This window comes from Bufo bufo, chromosome 2, assembly GCF_905171765.1.
Source record: "Bufo bufo chromosome 2, aBufBuf1.1, whole genome shotgun sequence".
NCBI lineage: Eukaryota > Metazoa > Chordata > Amphibia > Anura > Bufonidae > Bufo > Bufo bufo.
Window position 1 is genome coordinate 182173498 of NC_053390.1, and position 19580 is coordinate 182193077.

The window sequence follows — 19580 nt, forward strand, 5'->3', positions numbered from 1 at the left end:
AATGTTCGTGACGTCACACCTTGGACGGGTGCCTGCTTGGGTCACAATACTCCCGACGCGTTTCAGAATTCACGAATTTCTTCCCTGCATTTTGGTTCACATCTGACATTGAGCACGGTCTCCTATTTCATGGACAGGATCCTGTCTGGGTAGAGCTTTATTCATCTACCCGCTCAGTTGTATCATTCAACCTGTACCCTTCAATTATACAGGGGTACCGAGCACAATAAAAGTCAATGGGAGAACCCGAGCATTAAACCAGGCACCCCCTGCTCTGAAGAGGGGAGGGTGTCTGGATCACATGAAAAGGTCAGAAATTGATGGAAACACCACTGAAATGGTTCGGGAACAGCATGGGGTGGATGTCTGGGTTGCTGCTGGGAATGATGTTGTCCGAGTAGTACACCAATTTTACAGACTGACAATAATACGCACAAAACTGAAGATAAAATCGATTTTAGAGGAAAAAGTATTAGGAAACATTTCTGTATATTTACTTGTATATAAAGTGCAGGTGCTGCTAAAAATTACAAGGAAGAGGCACTCCTATACAAACCTGTATATCACATAAAGGAGGGCCTCATTCACATTGTGGTACAATTGTTCAGGTAGTGGGACTCCTACACTTATAAAGCTTATTCACTAAGTGAAAGGGCTACCAAAAATTCCAAGAAACCAGCACTCCAATACACCCTTTATTACACATAAAGGGGGGCATCATACACACCCTTGAAAAATTATGATTGCTGTCCTGCTGGTGACCCTCAAAAACATTAGGAGCAAGGGCCTGCTGGTGACCCTCTAAAACATTAGGGGCGAGGGCCTGCTGCTGATCTGACCATCTAAAACATTAGAGGTGAGGGTGTGCTGCTGAGCTGACCATCTAAAACATTAGGGGTGAGGGCCTGTTGCTGAGCTGACCATCTAAAACATTATGGTTGGCCTGCTGCTGAGCTAACCCTTTAAAACATTAGGAGCGAGGGCAGCCTAATAAGCATGTTGATATGATGGAGGAGGAGGACGAGAAAACAAAGATTGAACCATATACCCTTTTTTGTGGTGGAAGGGGTGCATGGGAATACAGTGTATTCAATGCACCATAAAAGCCACATTTAAAGTGCCTTTATGTTCAGCCGCTTTCCTCTGGTGGAGTACAGAAGTCAGGGGCAATCCAGGCCTTGTTCATTTTGATAAGAGTCAACTTATCAGCATTTTCAATTGACAGTCGGATGCGCTTATCAGTTATTATGCCCCCAGCAGCACTAAATACCCGCTCTGACAAAACGCTGGCAGCAGGGCAAGCCAGCACGTCCAAGGCGTAGAGTGCCAGTTCGTGCCACATGTCCAGCTTGGACACCCAATAGTTGTAAGGCACAGAGGGATCATTAAGGACGCTGACACGGTCTGCTATGTACTCCTTCACCATCTTCCAAAACTTTTCTCTCCTTGTGACACTAGGCCATGCATCACGGTGAGGTTGCTGGCGGGGTGTCATGAAACTGTCCCAGGCCTTGGAGAGTGTTGCCTTGCCTCTGTTGGAACTGCTGTGTGTTCCCCTCCCCTCCTCGGTTGCCCAAGGAACTACGTACTCTGCCGCCAGCATTGTCAGCTGGACATTTTTGGAGCAGTTTTTCCACAAGGACCTTCTGGTATTGCACCATTTTGCTAGTCCTCTTCACCACAGGAATGAAAGATGAGAAGTTCTCTTTGTAGCAGGGGTCGAGAAGGGTGAACAACCAGTAATCGGTGTTGGCCAAAATGCGTATAACGCGAGGGTCACGAGAAAGGCAGCATAACATAAAGCCAGCCATGTGTGCCAGAGTCCCAACAGACAAGACTTCACTGTCGTCATCAGGAGGATGACTCTCAATCTCCTCATCCTCTTCCTCCTCTTCGGCCCATCCACGCTGAACAGATGGAATAAACCTGCTGTGGGTACTACCCTCCTCATCATCCAATTCACGCTGAGAAGACGAACGGAGGGTGGTCTGGCTATCACCCTGTGTACTGTCTTCCCCCATTTCCACCTCTTCCACATGGAAAGTGTCCTCCATCATTGTGAGCAGAGAGCGTTTCAGTAGACACAGAAGTGGGATGGTTACGCTGATAATAGCGGCATCGCCGCTCACCATCTGTGTTGATTCCTCAAAGTTGCATAAAACCTCACAGGAGGTCAGACATCTATGCCCACTCGTCGCTTGTGAAGAGCAGAAGCTGACTGGAAAGGCGACAACAATGTTGCAGCTGGTATTCCACTACTGCCCCCTTAGTGGTATGGCCTGTAAGTGGGTGGCTGGGTTTTTGCGCTTTCGTTCTAAGGCCTGGTGTATGGACATCCGTACGCTGCGCTGGGACACAGAAGTGGATGTGCTAGCTGATGGTGCTTGCGAAGGTCCAGGTGCAGGGCGGGAGGCATCCGGGCCTGCGTCTTGGACAGGGGATTGACCAGCACGTAACAGGGGAAGAGGAGGCATTGGTGTGACCCGCAGAGACTGCTTGTGGACCCAGGCGTTCGGCCCACCTATTTGGGTGCTTTGATGCCATATGGTGAATAATGCTGGTGGTGGTGAGGTTGCTAGTGTTCACGCCCCTGCTCATTTTGGTACAGGTTGCAAATAACAATTCTTTTATCGTCCGCACTTTCCTCAAAAAAGCGCCAGACTGAGGAACACTTGCAGCTTGGCAAGGAAGATTGCCGCAAGGGGGTGCTCCGGGAAACAGTTGCGGGCCTGTTAGGTGTGGCCCGCCTTCTCCCTTTTGCCACCCCACTGCCTCTTCCAGCCTGTTGCAGTGCTGCGGATCCCTCCTCCTCTGTACTGCTGTCCTCGCTTGGCTTGCCACCTTCCCAGGTTGGGCCAGTGATTTCATCGTCCACCACCTCCTCTTCCACTTCCTCAATCTGGTCATCCTCCTGACTTGTTGACCTAACAACAACAACCTCACTTATTGACAACTGTGTCTCATCCTCATCATCAACCTCTTGAGACACTAATTTCCATTGATTATTGGCAACTGTGTCTCATCATCATCATCCACCTCATGAAACACTAATTGCCGTTCCCCACCGTAGTCTTCTTGTGACTGTGGATGCTCAAGAGTTTGGGCATCGGTGCACACAATCTCCTCATGTCTCTCTTCAAGCGGGCTTGGTGAGAGGCCCAAATCAAGGAATGGCGATGAAAAGAGCTCCTCGGAATATCCGAGTGTGGGATCACTTGTTTGGCAAGACTCTACATGGTGTGAGGAAGGAGGATCAGGGTGATGATTCTGTTGACCAGACTCTTGGCTAATGAGACTGGACTTTGTGGAAGACAGGGTGGTGCTTAACCGACTGGAAGAATTATCTGCTGCAATCCAACTGACCATCTGGTCGCACTGGTCTGACTTCGAGAGTGGTGTCCTGCACCGCCCTGCAAACTGGGACATGAAGCTAGGTATTGTGGATGAGTGTGTTTCTTGTGCTCTGGCAGCAGCCACAGTTTCACCGCACCCAATGCCACGGCCTCTGCGTGCACCATCAGCAGCACGGCAACTTCCCCGTCCCTTATTGCTCGCCTTCTGCATAATAAATTGTATATATGCTTGCAAGTATGTCACATTACACTAGCGCAGGTTTTGTAAGTGTATGCGCAAATAAATTAAACTGAATGTCACTGATATTTAGGATGTGCAAAAGTTATACAGGAGATGTAGCGCAAGTAATGTCGCTGTCACCAGTGGCGAAGAAATTTGACTGAATGTCACTGATATTTAGGATGCGCAAACATTATGTAATGACCGGAGTCACGCAAAGGGAGGGAAATGGGAAGGCCCTGTCCAAGGGAGAGGGAAAGATGGTGACCCCTGACTCACCTTGCGGCTGGCACCTGACTGCCCTGACGTCCCTAGACGGGTTCCTCACCCGTACGCCGATCACGTGCCTAAACCCTGGCTTTCCTTAATATAAGCCCTATGTAGTGAACGGGGCGGTGGGATCACTAGTCCGTACCACTGACACTAAGAGGAAAACACCAAGGAGAGGACAGACAATACAGACAAACATATAATCCCAGGTGGGCGACAACAGCAGACCACCAAGGCCCAACAGGGATCCGGAGGGTAATGTTCTGGAGCAAAAACCAGGGAACACAGCTACACAGCTCCAGTGGGTCAGTATAGAAGTCCAGGCAGGAAGCTCTATATCTGGCAACAAGAGAAGTGAGAGATGGGAATATAAGGAGGTTGGGATTGCTGGACAAGAAACAGCTGAGGAGGAGAAGCTACGGATCCCTGAGTGAGCCAAAAAGGATTGCAAGGCATACCCAGAAAGCTACCATTAATAAACAGCACTGTCTTTAGACATAGAGCGCGCAGCCACCCGCTGCGACTTCCTGACCCCGGGTATAACGGAGTCAGGCGTGGCTCTTGACACCCTCGTGACAGTACCCCCCTCTCTACGAGGGCCCTCCGGACACTCAGGACTAGGTCTCTCAGGATGAGAGGCATGAAAAGCCCGAACTAACCTGTCAGCGTTTACCTCAGACGCTGGAACCCACATTCTTTCCTCGGGACCGTAACCCCTCCAATGAACCAGATATTGAAGAGAGCGGCGGACCCGACGAGAATCAACAATTTTGGATATTTGAAACCCTAGATTACCATCCACAACAACAGGAGGAGGTGGCAGCGGTGACGGTTCTAGAGGTGGAACATACTTCTTGAGTAACGACTTATGGAAGACGTTATGGATTTTAAAAGTCTGAGGTAGCTCCAGGCGAAAAGCCACGGGGTTAATGATGGCTACTATTTTGTAAGGGCCAATGAACCTAGGACCCAGTTTCCAAGAGGGAACCTTTAATTTAATATTCCTAGTAGACAACCACACATAGTCATTCACTCCTAGGTCCGGACCTGGCGACCGTCTCTTATCAGCCATGCATTTATATTTACCTCCCATATTTTTCAAATTAGCTTGCACTTTCTGCCATACAGAAGAAAGAGATGACGAAAACCGTTCCTCTTCGGGAACCCCAGAAGACCCCCCCTCTTTGAAAGTACAGAATTGGGGATGAAAACCATATGCACCAAGAAATGGTGACTTGCCAGTAGATTCCTGACGGCGATTATTTATGGCAAACTCGGCTAACGGTAAATATGATGACCACACCTCTTGGTTTTCAGACACAAAACATCTTAGATATGTCTCAAGGTTTTGGTTGGTACGCTCAGTCTGTCCATTCGACTGAGGATGGAAAGCTGAAGAAAAGGACAAGTGTACCCCCAAACGGGAACAAAAAGCTTTCCAAAATTTAGAAATAAACTGGGTTCCCCGATCCGAAACAACATCGGAAGGGACCCCGTGAAGCTTCACAATTTCACTGATGAATACCTGAGCAAGAGTCTTAGCATTAGGTAGTGCGGGTAACGCAATGAAGTGTACCATTTTGCTAAACCTGTCCACTACTACCAAGATAACTGTTTTACCCGCAGACAAAGATAAGTCAGTGATAAAATCCATTGACAGATGTGTCCATGGCCTATTGGGAATGACAAGTGGCAATAAAGACCCTGTAGGACGTGTATGAGAGACTTTTGCGCGCGCACAAGTAGAACAGGAAGACACAAAATCCATTACATCCTGACGCAACCTTGGCCACCAAAAACGACGAGACAATAGCTCCAAGGTTGCTTTACTACCCGGGTGCCCAGCAAGTATGCCGAATTATGATGTTCCTTTAATAATTCGAGACGCAGGTTTAACGGTACAAACAATTTCTCTGAGGGGCAAGAGACCGGGGCGTCCCCCTGGGCCTCTAACACCTTCCCCTCCAGAACAGAGTGTACCGCAGAGACAACCACTCCTCTTTGTAGAATGGGTACCGGATCACTCACATTACCTCCTCCAGGGAAAAAACGAGATAGTGCATCTGCCTTGGTATTTTTTGCCCCAGGACGATAGGTAATAACAAAGTTAAACCTGGTAAAAAATAGCGACCACCTAGCTTGTCTAGGGGTGAGACGCTTAGCTGATTCGAGGTACAGAAGGTTTTTGTGGTCCGTAATCACAGTGACGGGGTGGATTGCCCCCTCTAAAAAGTGACGCCATTCTTCAAATGCTAGTTTAATAACTAATAGTTCCCTATTGCCAATATCATAGTTCTTCTCTGCTGCAGATAGTTTTTTAGAAAAGAACGCACAAGGACGCCATTTGCCAGGAGACGGACCCTGAGACAGCACAGCCCCCACTCCCACCTCTGACGCATCAACTTCAACAATAAAAGGCTGGGAGACATCAGGTTGGATTAGTACAGGTGCCGAGGTAAACCTCTCTTTTAGGGAGGAAAAAGCTATTTTAGCAGCGTCAGACTATTTAGAAAAATCAGTCCCCTTCCTAGTCATGTCAGTAAGGGGTTTTACAATTACTGAATAATTTTTAATGAACTTTCTATAGAAATTTGCGAAGCCCAAGAACCGTTGCAGTGCTTTGAGGTTCTCAGGAAGATCCCAATCTAAAATTGCCTGGACCTTCCTAGGATCCATACGGAAACCTAAAGCAGATAATAAATAACCTAGGAACTGTATTTCCTGAACGGCGAAGACACACTTTTCAATTTTAGCATATAATTTATTCGTCCGTAGGACCTGCAGTACCTGTCTGACATGCACCTCATGTGTTTTCAGAACAGACGAATAAATTAAAATATCATCTAGGTATATCACCACAAACCTGCCGATAAGATGACTAAAAATGTAATTAGCGAAATGTTGGAAGACAGCAGGAGCATTGGTCAGACTGAAAGGCATGACTAGATTTTCATAATGCCCCTCAGGGGTGTTAAAAGCTGTCTTCCACTCATCCCCTTCCTTGATACGAATCAGATTGTAGGCCCCCCTAAGATCAAGTTTGGAGAACCACCTAGCACCCGCAACCTGATTAAACAGGTCAGGAATGAGAGGAAGAGGGTATGGGTCTCGGATGGTTATCCGGTTTAATTCGCAAAAATCTAGGCAAGGACGTAGGCCCCCATCTTTCTTTTTAACGAAGAAAAACCCTGCAGCCACGGGTGAAGAAGAGGGTCTGATGTGTCTCTTAGCCAAGCTCTCGGAGATATAATATTTCATGGCTTGTCTCTCCGGACCCGAAAGATTATATAACCTGGTTTTGGGTAATTTTGCACCGGGAATCAGGTTAACCGGGCAATCATAAGGACGGTGAGGTGGTAACTTCTGGCAACCCTTTTCAGAAAAAACGTCCTCAAAGTCCGAAACAAATGTAGGTAGGGTAGCTATGGAGGCGACAAAGCAATTGCTATTTAAGCAATTTTCTCTGCAATGCTCACTCCACTCCAATATCTCCCTGGCCTGCCAATCCACCACTGGATTGTGCGCTACCAACCAGGGAAGACCCAACACCACAGGAGTGGGAAGCCCCTCTAGAACATAACATGAAAGCCACTCGTTATGGTGGTCCCCTACCCGAAGGTGTAAGTTATGGACAATGTGAGTGAGGTTTCTCTGAGACAGAGGAGCAGAATCAATAGCGAATATGGGAATAGGTCTCTGTAGCGTACAGAGAGACAAACCCATAGTGTGGGCAAAATGGGCATCTATCAAATTTACTCCTGCTCCACTGTCTAGAAAAAAATAAATAGTCTCTGTCTTAACACCAAAAACAACAACCGCTGGCAACACAAATTACGATGTTCGTATGGAGGAAACGTATACCCCCCGGCTGACATCCTCCACACAGCCTGGGGTTAGTAGTTTTCCGACGGTCTTTTGTTTTTGAGAAAGGAAGGACAGACATTAATAAAATGACCCCTCTCCCCACAGAAAAAACAAACCCCACGCCTACGGCGAGCCTCAGGAGGACAGACCTGACGAGTAGTTCCTCCTAGCTGCATAGGCTCGTCTAAGTCCGTACAGACTAACTGCTGCTTGGGAGGGGTTACCAGTTGCTCCGGATTTTTCAATCTGTCCCTAAGATGTCTATCTATCCTGATAGAAAGGGACATAACCGCATCAAGGGAAAAGGGAGTCTCATACAGCGCAAGCTCATCCTTAATCCTTTCGGATAACCCAGAGCAGAACTGACTCCTGAGAGCCGGGTCGTTCCACTGGGTATCCGTAGCCCACCTACGGAACTCTGAGCAATACTCCTCTACTGGCCGCTCTCCCTGTAGGAGTCTCCGTAACTTTGATTTAGCCAGTGCGATTCGGTCAGGGTCATCATATATGAGACCCAAGGCCCCAAAAAATTTATCCACTGACCGGAGAGCCTGGGAATCAGTGGGTAAAGAGAACGCCCAGGATTGCTGGTCCCCCTGAAGCAGGGAAATACCAACCCCCATTTGCTGTTCTTCATTACCAGAGGAGTAAGGGCGCAGTTTAAAATATAATTTACAGGCCTCACGGAAGGTCACGAATTTGTCCCTTCCCCCAAAAAATCTGTCAGGAAGAGCAAGCTTGGGTTCCGCAACAACCTGGGCTTGCGGTCTGTTGCAATTGCTGCTGTTGCTGGAGGACCGACGCCTTCAATCCTGCCACCTCCAAAGACAGGCCTTGAAGTTGCTTTGACAAAGCAGCAATTGGATCCATACTGGATTCTAAGTAGGTATAAAGAAAAAGTTTTTTGTTTTTTTTACCTACACAAAATAAGGGCCAGATATAATGTAATGACCGGCGTCACGCAAAGGGAGGGAAATGGGAAGGCCCTGTCCAAGGGAGAGGGAAAGATGTTGACCCCTGACTCACCTTGCGGCTGGCACCTGACTGCCCTGACGTCCCTAGACGGGTTCCTCACCCGTACGCCGATCACGTGCCTAAACCCTGGCTTTCCCTAAGATGAGCCCTATGTAGTGAACGGGGCGGTGGGATCACTAGTCCGCACCACTGACACTAAGAGTAAAACACCAAGGAGAGGACAGACAATACAGACAAACATATAATCCCAGGTGGGCGACAACAGCAGACCACCAAGGCCCAACAGGTATCCGGAGGGTAACGTTCTGGAACAGCAACCAGGGAACACAGCTACACAGCTCCAGTGGGTCAGTATAGAAGTCCAGGCAGGAAGCTCTATATCTGGCAACCAGAGAAGTGAGAGATGGGAATATAAGGAGGTTGGGATTGCTGGACAAGAAACAGCTGAGGAGGAGAAGCTACGGATCCCTGAGTGAGCCAAAAAGGATTGCAAGGCAAACCCAGAAAGCTACCATTAATAAACAGCACTGTCTTTAGACATAGAGCGCGCAGCCACCCGCTGCGACTTCCTGACCCCGGGTATAATGGAGTCAGGCGTGGCTCTTGACACCCTCGTGACACATTATACAGGAGATGTAGTGCAGGTAATTTCGCTGTGACCAGCGGCTAATAAAAAATTACAGGGAAAGTCACAGCTATTTGGAATGTGCAAATGTTATACAGAAGATGTAGCACAGCTTATGTCACTGCTGTCACTAGCGGCTAATAAAAAATTACAGGGAATGTCACAGCTATTTGGGATGCGCAAACGTTATACAGGAGATGTAGCGCAGGTAATGTCGCTGTAACCAGCGGCGAAAAAATTCAACTGAATGTCACTGATATTTATGATGCGCAAACGTTATACAGGAGATATAGCGCAGGTAATGTCGCTGCTATCACCTGCGGCTTATAAAAAATTACAGAGAATGTCACTGATATTTGGGATGTGCACACGTTAGACAGGAGATGTAGTGCAGATAATGTCACTGTCTGCAGCGTCTACGGAAAAAGTACATTGGATGTCGGAGATATTTTTAGGATGCACAAACGTTATACAGGAAATGTAGCGCAGATAATGTCGCTGTCTGCAGCGGCCAAACAATTGCAAGCTCTTTTGCGCAGGTTGCACTAAAATATACAGTCAGGTCCATAAATATTGGGACATCGACACAATTCTAACATTTTTGGGTCTAAACACCACCACCAGTTCAGCTCGAGCATCGCAATACAGTATATTGCTGCCAGATACAACAATAGTCCTTAAAGGACTTTTGGGTCTCTAACACGAACCCTGCCTAACAAAAAAATAAAATTAAATTCTCTACACTATCTGTCCCTTCTACAGCACAGCTCTCCCTGACTAAGACTGGCTGAACCACGTGTCATCGGGTGCTTTATAGCCAATCACTGTAATGTCAGTAACCAACATGGCTACGGCATTACAGTGAGTGGCAGTACTTACCTGCACGTTTATTGGCAGCCAACAAACGTGCGGGGAGGAGACTCGATTCGGCCGAACACCGCGATGTGCCGAGCATCGCGATGCTCGAGCTGAACTGGTGTTCAGCCGAGCATGCTTGATCAACACTACTGTTAGCTAGACATGTCATTTTATGTACAGGCAGCCCCGTTTTATCATATGCTTTAGTGTTAATGCAAATGTTATAGTACATGCTATCTATACTTATACTTGCTATTTGTATTCTTGTAGTTTTACCAAACAATCCTGTTTTGCCAACAACAATCCTGTTTTACCAATCAATCACACTTGTACAATCTCTCACTCATGCACACCGCACAGAGAGTACAACCTGTTGACCAATAAACAAGTTAGACTACAAAGAACAGTCCTCTTATTTGGAAGACAGGAATGGTTTATGCTGAATGTCCGACTGCACACTGTGTGAACGTGTATGAAGACAGAACAAACGTGCTCCAAAGTTATTACTACATAGAGTGACATGTCGGATTTTCTAAAAATGGCCAGATGTAGAAACAATCAGTGGAGCTCAATTTATATTGTACTTTTTATTGTTATGTTTGCATTTTAATCTTTTTATAAATAGTTCTATCATCCTGCGCTCAGGACAGAGCGTGCCGCCATCTCTCCCGCTCGACCTAGCTGCCCCTGCAGAAGCGCTCCCTCAGCGCTGCAGGGAAGGATGGGACTGCGAGACACCAGGCACTCCGGCTGCACAGGAGCTCCCAGCACTGGCTAACGTGGCCACAGAGACCTGCCAGCCTCCAGCTTCTTCACCGCCGCCCTGGAAGTGGACCCAGGAAGCACTCAATCCCAATATGGCGCCTGCATTTGCCGAATTACAGACAGCGAGGGAGCCTCCCTCTCAGGTTAGGGCCCAGTGGCATTCCTCTGACCCCCTCAGCCATCCTTCCCCTAGGCTCTCTCTCCCTGCAGAAGGGGACCCCCAGATGTTCCCAATGTTGTGGCAGTGTCCTCTGCCCCCATCTTCTCTCTGGAACTTGAGGATGACATAGGGACTACCCCCTCCATGCAGCGGTACGCTGACCCCACCCCTGCACACTCCCCATACTCTGACCACGGCACCTATACTGGTCCTCCCTCATGGACTGGGCTTCTATGCTCTCCCAGCTGCCTACTGAAGGTGACTTCCAGGCTCTGGTTACAGAGGTCACCGCAACATGCCGCTCTGAAATCTCCGCGGTTCGGCTCGACCTACACTCTATTGCCACCTGAGTGGAGACCCTAGAGAAAGATCATGAAGTTACACAGTTCTGTGCCTCTCAACTCCATACTGTCACGGATGATGTTGCATATAGCTGGAACTTATGAATAAACGTCCGACTGGCTTGATCCCAAACTAAGGAGCATATAGGTGAGTCCTATAAAACCCTAAGAGCTCTCCCTGACTGCTATGCCCATGCAATGGTCTCAATGGTAGACGATTGCATGCCCCACGTACCTAAAACTGTGTGACACCTGAAAACCCTATAATAGTGAGGGGAAACGACCACCGGCTCCCTGCACTTAATACGGACAGAGGCAGGGTCACCTAGAATCAAGCCAGCAAGGAAACACAATCTGAGTAAACAGCAGCAGCAGCCTCCAACAGTGAAGACTTCATCCAGGAAGTAGTATAAACCGCAAAGTGAGGAAGTATGGGAGGGAATAAAAAGGGAGACTGTGGCGAAACCAACCTCGCCACTGGGTTTTGGAGGGGCCTGGTTGCCAGCCTCTTGCCCCAGGATTATGGCCCATTCTAACTTTGAAGGAGAAGACAGACTGGCCGCACAGCTTAAATCTGTGGAACTGTTTTGGGCAGGAAAGGCATGCTTGCGGTCGGCCAAATGTGACTTCCATGGAATTCAGGAACGCCTGCTCGGATCTGGGTGACTTTTGGATATGTTGTTCACCCAGATCAGAGCTATCCATGGATGTATACATTATGGGGATATGTGGGGTTTTGAGGTGTGTGACAGAACCATCTGTCTTTGGTGCCATTCACCTAATAATATGCACTCAGACTTGAGCTATCTGGGGATATGTTAAATGTCTGTGTTTACTGTAAGGGTTGTGACATTGTATGTTTAAATGGTGATTTCTGTCCTGTTGTTATCACGGTCGGCGTGGCTATCACATACGTGACACAGAGGGAGGGAACGAGGAAGGCCCTGCCCAAGTGAGAGGGAAGATGGTGACCCCTGACTCACCTGGCGGCTGGCACCTGGCTGCCCTGACGTCCCTAGACGGGTTCCTCACCCGTACGCCGATCACGTGCCTAAAGCCCTGGCTTTCCCTGAGCTGAGCCCTAGGTAGTGAACAGGGCGATGGGAACACTAGTCCGCACCACTAACTCTAAGGGAAAACACCAAGGGGAGGACAGACAACACAGACTCAACATATATTCCCAGGTGGGAGACAACAGGAGACAACAGTAAGCCAAACAGGGATCCGGAGGGTAGCACACAGGAACAACAACCAGGATTAACCACTCCAGTGGGTCAGTATAGATGTCCAGGCAGGAAGCTCTATAACTGGCAACTAGAGAAGTGTGAGGGGAGAATATAAGGAGGTAGGGAATGGCAGACAAGAAACAGCTGAGGAGGAGAAGCTACGATCCCTGAGAGAGACAAAAAGGATAGCAAGGCAAACACAGAAAACAATAACTAAGAAACACTGTGATCTTTAGATATAGAGCGCGCAGCCACCCGCTGCGACTTCCTGACCCCGGGTATAACGGAGTCAGACGTGGCTCTTGATACCCTCGTGACAGTTGTCCCCACATGTGTATAGGCGATTTCCCTTTGTCCTGAGAGATAATTGAATTACTCCTCGGGTGTCTCCAGGGCAGAGAGGAGGAAACCATGATGCATTGTGGGGATGTATTGTGTCTGTGTATCCTGAATTGCTGCATATCTGTCCTGTGTCACAGTCTTCCATCTGGTCCCCTAGGGGAGTGTCCACCAGATGGGGACCTGCATAAATACGGGCGGGTAGCCCTCAATAAATAGTTCCTGTTTTTATACCTTCATGAAGTTTTGGCTCATGTTTGGGGAATGGGATAACTACACTTTTGGGGATTGCTATATCACAATACTCACCTGAGTATAAGCTCTTGTAAGAGCTTGTTCATGGTTCCTGCTCTCTGCATTTAGGAGAGGTTCACCCACTGGAGCCTGGAGCCTTGTCGTAGGTCCAGGGTGGGTAGGAGACGGCGAGACCTCCACCAAGCTTCGGCGGTTCGTGGGGTCTGCAGTGCTGATGGTGTCAAATGGAGTGCTTGGAGTCCTCTGGAAGCACTAGGAGCATCTATCAACGGAGGTACCCGGTCGGGGTGCTAGGCGTTTCGTTACAGAGATGATTAGTCTAAATAGGTGACACCTGGGAGAAGGAAAGGAGATGACAAAGTGAAACCAAAACAAAAAACATCATGCAAGAGGTAGAGAAGGACATCTGCCAGACCTTCTCACAGAACTGGCGGTGACACATATCTCAGTGTCCTCACAAGTCGCAGGGCTCCGGGAGTTGCAGCATCATATAGAGGACAGACAATCATGGTAGGAGGAATAATATCAGAATCCATGGTCTCCCAGAGCCCCCAGGGGGAGGATATACAGGGAATCCTGAATGCGCTCTTCAACAAAATTATGGGGGACCCCCATCTCATACTACTAAGCTGGACCGGATCCACCCCCCTACCCAGGGACATTATTTGCTGCGTTCACGACTTTGCCCGTTTTGTGGACTTTCGGGGGGCAAAGGTCCAGCTTTTCCAGGACTTGTCATGGATCACGCTGCAGAAACGTCACCACCTTCGCCCTCTGCTTGACACCTTGAGGGACCATTAGTTCTCGTACTGTTGGGGGTTGCCCTTCTCCTTGAACGCCCGGATAAATGGCCGCACTGTGGCCTTACGCTCATACGCTGACCTCGGCCCATTCTGTGCCGCGCTGGACTTGGCAGTACCTGACCTCTCTGATTGGGAGATTGTCACGACATCCCTGCCCACCCCTCTTGCTTGGCAGATGACGGGGGGTCACAATAGACTTCGACTCCCTTCACCCAAGTGAGGTCTGCTGATCCGGGGGATCATCCCCTTCACCGAGATTGGCGTTCCTTGACTGTTTTTTGCCCACTCAAGACCTAGGAAGCTATGATGGTGGCGTAGTCGCCGCCTGTTGGTCACAATCCTCCCCCTCCCATACCCCCTCCTCCATGTCTATCCCTTGCTCACGCTCTTTCTACCCCACAGAGAGCAGCCTGGAGGAGGCCCCCCCCTCCCTGGATTGGACACCTCCTGCGCTTTTCCTACTACCTTCATTGCTGGTAAGACTCTTTGCTACTCACTCCTCCTCAATGGTTAGGTGTGTCACCTTGAACGTTAAGGGTCTGGGCTCCAATGCCAAGAGTCGTTTGGTGCTCCGGGAGCTCCGCAACCTATGGGCAGATGTGGCCTTCCTTCAGGAGACCCACTTTGACCAGACAGGATCCTTTGGCTTCACCAAGCACTACTACCCACACGCCTTCTCAGCCCATCATAGTCGTTGAATGGAAGGTGTTGCCATATTGTTGTCAGTCTTCTGTCCCATTTCAGTATCCTCCTCCCATATAGACCCCCCGGGTCACTATGTCATTCTGGAAGGGATTTACCAGGGTCGCCCCATCGTTCTTTGTAATGTGTATGCTCCCAACACTTCCCAACTTCCGTTTGTGCGTTGGGTCCTACTCAAACTCCAAGGTCTGCCTCCGGATGCGCGGATCCTGGGTGGGGATTTTAATATGCTTTTCTCCAAGAATGCGGAGCGGTTGTCCCTTCTCTCCACCCCCCCCCCGCCCTCGTCCCAGTGCCGCTTGGCTAGGAACTTTCATAGCATGATCAGGCGTTTTGCTCTCTATGACCCATGGAGGGTGGATAACCCCTCGGGTAGAATGTTTACCTTCTATTCCCCCCCCCCCATGAATTGCACATCCGGATAGATAACTTTTTTGGCAATACTCTGACTCTGAAGATGATACGCGATGTTACCATTGGACTTATCTCATGGTCAGACCACACCCCCGATACCCTCACCCTCTCTTCTCAACCTGTACCACAACGCACTTGTCATTGGCGCCTAAACGATTCCCCACTGAAATATATCCGCACGTTCTTTAGCGAAAACACTGGCTCAGCTGTGCTCTGGGAAGCCATAAGGTGGTAGTTCGGAGCCAATGTATTGCACTAGCCTCGCGACTTCAAAAGACAGAACACTCTGGGTTCGGGAACTTACTGCACAAATTACTTCACTACAAACCCAACTAAACCATAGGCAGTATCTTTCCCTTCTCCGGGAGCTTGTGGAGGCCCGAGCTAAACTAAAAGATGCCTCCATGCATACTGTGGAACACATGCTGCTTTACTCCAAGCAGCGATATTACAAAAAAGGAAATAAAGCCCATACTATCTTGGCCCGTCAATTATGGGATGCTGCCTCCAAACATGCTCCCAAGGCGTTGAAAGACACAGTTGGCTGTCTCTAATACCACCCAGACGCGATTGTCTGATGCTTTCGTGATTATTACGCTAAATTGTATAATCTTGCCGACAAACACTCGCACCCACCCACCCTACCCAGCATCCAGAATTACTTATCCTCTTGAAAATTGCCCAAGCTCTCTCCGTAGGCCCCATATCAGCCGAGGAAATCAGGGTGGTGATTAAAACTTTCCCCCTAGACAAAACTCCGGGACCTGACAGGTTCACAGACCTGTACTACAAAAAGTTTGAATCAGAACTCTCCCCCCATCTCCTGGCCTTACTCAACTCATTTCTACTGGGTTCTCCAATCCTGCCGTCTATGCTGTCATCCCATATTGTAGTCATCCACAAGACGGGTAAAGACCCTCAGGACTGCGCTAACTATAGACCAATTGCCCTTCTTAACGCAGACCTGAAGATTTTCACCCGTATTCGCCTGAATGTGTGGCTCCCCAGCCTGGTCCACAAGGACCAGGTGGGGTTTATCCCCTATCGACAAGGCGGAGATAACACTCACCGGGTTGTTGACCTGATTGATGTGGCGACGCGTACCTCGATCCCCACAGTTATTTTGAGCCTTGACGCAGAAAAGGTCTTCGACCGACTCGATTGGTCCTTCTTATTCGAAACCCCCCGAACCTTCGGTATCGCAGGACCCTTTCTGCAAGCCATCCTCAGCCTCTACCCTGCCCCTTCGGCGCTTGTCAAGTTGCCCTTCAGCTCCTCTATTCCGTTCAATATTTCTAATGGTACACGTCAGGGCTGCCCGCTCTCACCACTTATTTTTGCATTGTGCATAGAACACCTTGCAGCACACATACGACTGAACCCCAACATTCAGGGACTTAAAGTACGGGACAGGGAATTTAAGATCTCCCTTTATGCGGATGATGTCGTCCTCACCCTGACCAATACCCACATTACACTACCAAACCTACAAAAAGCCTTAACTCACTACGGCAACCTTTCGGGATATAAGGTCAATGCTTCTAAGTCAGAAGCCCTACCTATCCTTATACCCGCCCGTGATCTAACATTGCTCCAGGGCAATTTCTCTTATCGATGGTCGGACATCACGCTGAAGTACCTAGGGGTTCATATTACTCCTACGTATGTCTCATTGTACTCCAGTAACTACCCTCCCCTCTTCTAGGAACTTAAGTCCCTCCTCACAAAATAGAAACCCCTATACATATCATTGCTAGGACGCATAGCAGCAGTGAAGATGTCCCTCCTCCCAAAATTGCTTTATTACTTTAAGACGCTCCCAGTATGAATCCCTGTCAGAACTACGCCTCTTCCAACAGGCTATTCTCGACTTTATATGGCAAGGTAAACATCTCCGCATCCCCCGTAAGGTTATGTTCGTGGCCACAGATAGAGGCGGCCTATCGGTCCCTGATATCATGCACTATTACTGGGCTTCTCATTTGCGTGTTGTTCCTTTTTGGGCATCCCAACAGGCATACACCAAATGGGTAAAAATCGATTCATCGGAACACCCTGCTATGGCCGCGGGCCCCCGTAGCTCCCCACACTCCCCTCCTGGGGCCTATGGCCTTTACTGAACACATACAGTTGCAAGAAAAAGTATGTGAACCCTTTGGAATGATATGGATTTCTGCACAAATTGGTCATAAAATGTGATCTGATCTTCATCTAAGTCACAACAATAGACAATCACAGTCTGCTTAAACTAATAACACACAAAGAATGAAATGTTACCATGTTTTTTTTTAACACACCATGTAAACATTCAGAGTGCAGGTGGAAAAAGTATGTGAACCCTTCGATTTAATAACTGGTTGAACCTCCTTTGGCAGCAATAACTTCAACCAAACGTTTCCTGTAGTTGCAGATCAGACGTGCACAATGGTCACGAGTACCGCAATTCTTGACCATTCCTCTTTACAGAACTGTTTCAGTTCATCAATATTCTTGGGATGTCTGGTGTGAATCGCTTTCTTGAGGTCATGCCACAGCATCTCAATCGGGTTGAGGTCAGGACTCTGACTGGGCCACTCCAGAAGGCGTATTTTCTTCTGTTTAAGCCATTCTGTTGTTAAATTACTTCTATGCTTTGGGTCGTTGTCATGTTGCAACATACATCTTCTGTTGAGCTTCAGCTGGTGGACAGATGGCCTCAAGTTCTCCTGCAAAATATCTTGATAAACTTGGGAATTCATTTTTCCTTTGATAATAACAATCCGTCCAGGCCCTGGCGCAGCAAAGCAGCCCCAAACCATGATGCCCCCACCACCATACTTCACAGTTGGGATGAGGTTTTGATGTTGGTGTGCTGTGCCTCTTTTTCTCCACACATAGTGTTGTGTGTTTGTTCCAAACAACTCAACTTTGGTTTCATCTGTCCACAGAATATTTTGCCAGTACTGCTGTGGAACATTCAGGTGCTCTTGTGCAAACTGTAAACGTGCAGCAATGTTTTTTTTAGACAGCAGTGGCTTCCTCTGTGGTATCCTCCCATGAAATCTATTCTTGTTTAGTGTTTTACGTATCGTAGATTCGCTAACAGGGATGTTAGCAAATGCCAGAGACTTTTGTAAGTCTTTAGCTGACACTCTAGGATTCTTCTTCACCTCATTGAGCAGTCTGCGCTGTGCTCTTGCAGTCATCTTTACAGGACGGCCACTCCTAGGGAGAGTAGCAGCAGTGCTGAACTTTCTCCATTTATAGACAATTTGTCTTACCGTGGACTGATCAACAGCAAGGCTTTTGGAGATACTTTTATAGCCCTTTCCAGCTTTATGCAAGTCAACAATTCTTAATATTAGGTCTTCTGAGAGCTCTTTTGTGCGAGGCATCATTCACATCAGGCAATGCTTCTTGTGAAAAGCAAACCCAGAACTGGTGTGTGTTTTTTATAGGGCAGGGCAGCTGTAACCAACACCTCCAATCTCATCTCATTGATTGGACTCCAGTTGGCTGACACCTCACTCCAATTAGCTCTTGGAGATGTCAAAAATCTAGGGGTTCACATACTTTTTCCACCTGCACTGTGAATGTTTACATGGTGTGTTAAAAAAAAACATGGTAACATTTAATTCTTTGTGTGTTATTAGTTTAAGCAGACTGTGATTGTCTATTGTTGTGACTTAGATAAAGATCAGATCACATTTTATGACCAATTTGTGCAGAAATCCATATCATTCCAAAGGGTTCACATACTTTTTCTTGCAACTGTATGGGACACCTGCCACCGATGGTTTGCCTTCGCTTCTCAGCACTCCTCTATGATCTCCTTTCTCTACAACCCAGCTACTCCCTCTAGCTTGACCGCCACCATGGTCTGGGTCTGGTCGTCGTTGGGTCTCTTCCAACTGGCGGACATTGTAGACGCCTCTACTCTGACATTGAAGTCCTTTGCGCAACTTCAGGACCAATCGAAATTACCGGTGACGGAGGGACTCCACTACCTCCAGGTTCGTCACTATGTGAGCACCACTTTTGGTTTGCTTAAGGTGTCACTCCCTACCCCATTTGAGCGCTTGTGCTGACTGGGCACAGGGACAAGAGGTATGATCTCTCTTATCTACTGCCTTTTGGCCACAATTGCGGAGGGCGAGACCCAACATCATGCTTACATGGAAAAATGGGCTACCACCCTCGGATCGCCACTTTCTCGCAGTGCCTGGCAGACTGTATGAAATAGGGCAGCCCAGTCATCTATTTGCACCATGTGCAAGGAGACGCTACAAGCTGCTAATGCACTGGTACCATACCCCTGCATTTCTACATAAACTCCACTGTTCCATCTGTCTGCTGGCGGTGCTTGAATGACGTGGGTTCTTTGTATCATATTTTTTGGACGTGCCACAGTATCATCCCATTTTGGCGGGA